Raw genomic sequence first — 4,879 nt, forward strand, 5'->3', positions numbered from 1 at the left:
GAAACCGACGATGATTAATAAGGAGCCTCGTTCCTTCTAGTTCCGTTATGGCCCCGTAGCAGGAGCTTTTTTATAAAAATAGCAACGGTTTGCGTTCAATCAACCACGCAAATACTCCCGTTGTAGCAACAGTTAATGTAATACAGTAATACTGTATAGGACAGGAGAAGGCTAACAGTACAGTTTGGACTCAGCGCTGTTAGGTTAATACTATGTGTAACGAGCATGGGTAGGTAGCGTAATAGACTCTGAGTCCTCATGTTAATGGAACTAAACTAGGCTGTCAAAAAAACACTCATTAGTCCGCTGCTTTGTTGTGGTGTTGTGTGTGTGTGTGTGTGTGTGTGTGGGTGTTGTTTTTTTGTGTGTTTGTGTGTGTTTGTATGCAATATGTTTGTGTGTGTGTGTTGTGTGTGTGTCTGCAGATCACGTGGTCCCCCCTGTGCGGGAGGTCCACGTCTCTTCCGAGCCGGAACTCCCCTTCTTCCTGCAGGTGACTGGAAGTGGCGGGGCCTTAGGGTCGGGTTCCCGGTGTTCTGCTCACCTGACGGACACGGACGCCTGGAGAGGAGACGTAAGAATATATAATTCAATAAATACTAAATAAGACACCCCAGTGGTGCTCACTCCCATTTCCTTATCACTGACCTGGAAGATTTAATGCTCACCCTGCCACATAACGCACACAACAAATAACCAGACACAACACTACCAGTCATACACATGCAGCCTTCGCACACACACACCACACATACATACACACACACATCCCATCCATATCACACACACATAACCATACATATCACCCACAATACATAAAAAGGTAAAACATACCACAGCACACAACATAACATACACACACCCCATACATACATACAGCACCCACATACATACATACACACCATACTACATAACACTACACACATACATACTCTCACCCACACACAACCTACCCTACCAACACACCCACAAACATAACCGTACACACACACACACATAAGAGAAACACACATACATTCATCACACAGCAAACTCTCAGCTACACACATGCACATCACACACATAGCCATACTACACACACACATACCCCACAACACCCACACACAGTTCACAGAAATCACACAGTACAGGTCACACGCATGCACGCTCCGCTCCCACACACACCACGTACACTACCACACACACACAAGCCACATACAGAACATACATCACACACAACATACATACATACACACAGACACACACATCAGACATACACACACAAAGTACATGACACACAGCACACACACACACAGACACATACATACCCAACACATTCACACACACACACACTACTACAACATACAACCCAACACTTGAGTGTCTTAATATTCACAGGCTTCGAACTATACACAGAAACAACACATAAAAGCCCCTACGCATGCACACGCTCGCGCACACACACACACCAGTCCACACACATATACAACATACAATTATCAACACACACATACAGAATACCACAAACGCCACACACAACACTAGAACACAGAAACCCACATACAGGCCCAGACGCATTCCACCTCGCTCACACACACACACCCACCCAGGCCCCCCATAACACACACACACACACAGACCACTACATACACACATATCCTCACACCACACACTTACAACATACATACCACACACACCACGAAGCATACATAACACACAGACATAACCCACACCAACATACCCGAACGACGACATACAGTCGACGCAGTCAAAATGCTCCTACACACACACACAAACACACACCACAGAGGACATCAAAAACACCCACCACTATACGACAGAAAGAAATTCCAGTGGTGAAGATCGTATATTGGATCCTTTACTTATGTAGAGTACTACGTTTTGACCTCATCTGGGAACATTGTAGAGTCGATCCTTTTCACCATCAGAATTTTTGAGTTTCAACCTCCGACAGCTCAAAAGTCTCTTCAAACTTTTCCACTAGCCTTTTCAGTTAACGGCCAGTTGTCAATCGATACTTTTCGGTTCTACTCGGGTTTCTCTCTGGTTCTACGCTGATTCTGCTCTTGTTCTACTCCTGATTCGCTCCCTCTTACTCTCTGCTCCTAGTATTCTACATCTGATTCTGGTCTCCTGGTTTTCTACTCTGATTCGAATCTCTGATCTCCTGCGCTAGTGGTGCCGACTCTGTTCCTGCTCCTGGTTCTATTCTGGTTCTACTCTGTTTCTAACTCTGGTTCTACTCTGATTCGCTCTGGGTTCTACTCTGATTCTGCTCTGTTTCTAACTCTATTCGCTCTGGGGCTGCTCTGAGTTCTGCTCATGGTTCGCCTCTGATTCCTGCCTCTGAGTCTGCCGCTGTTCTACCTCCTGAAAGTCTGCTCGGGAACTTCTGCTCTGATTCTGCTCTGAATTCTGCTCCTGGTTTCTGCTCTGGATTCCTGCTCCTGATTCTGCTCTGGTCTCGACACTGATTCTGCCCTCTTTGTACTCCCTTGTTTCCCGTGACTTCACAGTGAGCGAGGCGCCGTGTGCCGGGAGCGAGGAGCTGGACTGCACGAGCGGTACTCCAGGACCTGGATCAGGCGCTCACCGAGACAGAGAGCTCCGGCACCTTACCCGCTTCACGCTGACTCGCCGTCTCCACCCGCCCCGCGCGCTTCGCGCTCACGCTCGGTACGAGAAGGTTTTCAAAGTGACATCCCTCTGATGAGTTGGCACATCAACCTCCAAATAGTCCTTTTTCATACCTTGTAACAGTCACAAGTTTTGGGATAAACTGATGGTTGCCGAAGTGCCGGGTCCTCTTTCTTCATTGCAGATTAGTACCACGGACGCCTCATGCCTTTTGGGGCTGGGGGCTCGGTAATCGGCACTAAACACAGCCATGGGGTAGATTCCCAGCTAAGTAAAGCCACCTAACATGCCACCTAACAGCCACCTAACATGCACTAACATGCATGTGGTGAGAATTCACCGATTTGAAATGCGATGCAGTTTTCAACATCTTTGCTGGTTTAATCCTTATATTTTTACTTTTTGAACGCGCAATGAGTCACCTTAATATCTTTTCGCGGTTCAGACTACATATATCGTACTACATCACCATCTGTTCCAGCGAGCAGAGGCGAAAGCCAAACCACCGTTACTTCTTCTTCCTCACAAATATAAATATTCAAACTGAACCTGCCATGTGATCATATCGATCTAGATTAAAAAACCAGAAAACAAAACCTATTTAGAAACGTCTCATTGATATTTTTTTTTTTTTTTTCTTTAATTCATCCCAGAAGGGGAAACTACACTTTCACTCTGTTTTAATTTACACACAGGCCTGAATTACACACACATGATCAGGACCGTTACAATGCACTCAATGGGAGAGGTTAGAGTGGGGGGGGGGGGGGGGGGGGGGGGGGGGGTTTAGAAATAACCAACGGACAAATAGAGTCTTCAAACGCCTCAGATGTAAAGTTATTCACTGTCAAAGTGACGTCAAAGTGAATGGGAGTCAATGGGATGCTAACGGCGGGTGATGGCTTCGGTAATCACACTTACAGAGGAGAGGCTGACCTTGATTTACTAATTTTCCAAAGAGGCAAATTCCCAGAACAAAGCATTTTCCACCTCACCTTAGTGGAACATTTATCTATTCTTATTTTCTTTCATTTGCTCTGTTTTGGTTTTCTAACTCCTCCAGTTCCTTTGGTTTGGTATTATGTTTGAAGATGGTCCCTCAGTGTCATTCAAAATATTGGGAACAAACCTTTTGCACATGGGAAAAGTCTAAACATCTTAACTTGTAATCTAAGACGCAAATATCGGCCCGATATATCAGTCGGCCAATAAAATCAGTCTATCGCTAATCGTCACATCCTCTGGACTATGCTATCGTGCTATCGCGGCCGCCACGGCGAAGAACACAGGAGAAGTTATTGAATGCAACTAACTTCAGTTGGTAGAGTAACAGCGTGAGACCGAGCTGCTGGACCGAGACCGGGACCTGGACCTGGACCAGAGATGTGACCCATGGCCAGAATATCATAGTTCATACAAATGCAGCGCAGTGAAGTACAGACGTTTCATACACACCGAGTGTTGTTCGCGTTCGACCCGTGCTGGACCCGTTCAAATGATCAGCCGTCTACTCTGGGAGTAGTCGTCCATCACACTCCCTCTCGCAGTTATAAATAGTCTACGTGACAATAAAATTGGGTTTGGTTAAAATCAACAAATAATCGTGAGAATAATCGCGATCAAAATTTTGATCAAAATAATCCTGATTATCATTTTGGACATAATTGTGCAGCCTACTTGTAGCTGCCCGCAGAGACAGTCGCGGAATTTAAGTTCATTAAAAGAATAGTTTAATTTGATAAGAAATCATGTTTGAATATAGCGATATATATTTGGTTTTTCTCTGCATTTTCTTTTGTTTTGAAGTATGTGTTTGTGAGTTGACCTGTTCAGGTGGGTAATATATAGCGGAACTATTGTGCTGAGGTTTGGTTGTTCCAGACATTCATTTGCGTTGCACCAGCTAACTTGGCATGCAGTTAACGCGGCCAATGGGGTGTGTGTACTAATTTCTTGTGAGTAAATATCAATGTAAAAGCATAACTGTGTGACGGTTATTAACAGTCAATCTGTGCTGCTTATTTATTCATGTGTTCTCTGTGAGAATATCCTTGCTGTAATTTGGGTGATTTCTATGTTTCTATGTATTCAGTTCTCCCGGCATGGTGTGAAGGCGTGTTTGATGACATCCAGGAAGGCATCATCAGACCAATAAATGCCCGTAAATAAGAACGCCTTGTGTCCGTGTCAATGTCAATGTCATATTTATTTATATTGCACATTTCCAAGGCCGAGGCCTACC

At 44.9% G+C, this 4,879-nt stretch overlaps 1 protein-coding gene across 1 annotated transcript in view; it reads right to left on the reverse strand.

Moving 5' to 3' along the window:
* Positions 1-4,879, reverse strand: part of xrcc4 (X-ray repair complementing defective repair in Chinese hamster cells 4) — a gene marked incomplete in the record, with an annotated part of 55,018 nt that overhangs the window by 45,754 nt on the left and 4,385 nt on the right.

Source organism: Etheostoma spectabile, unplaced genomic scaffold (assembly GCF_008692095.1).
Source record: "Etheostoma spectabile isolate EspeVRDwgs_2016 unplaced genomic scaffold, UIUC_Espe_1.0 scaffold453, whole genome shotgun sequence".
Classification (NCBI taxonomy): domain Eukaryota; kingdom Metazoa; phylum Chordata; class Actinopteri; order Perciformes; family Percidae; genus Etheostoma; species Etheostoma spectabile.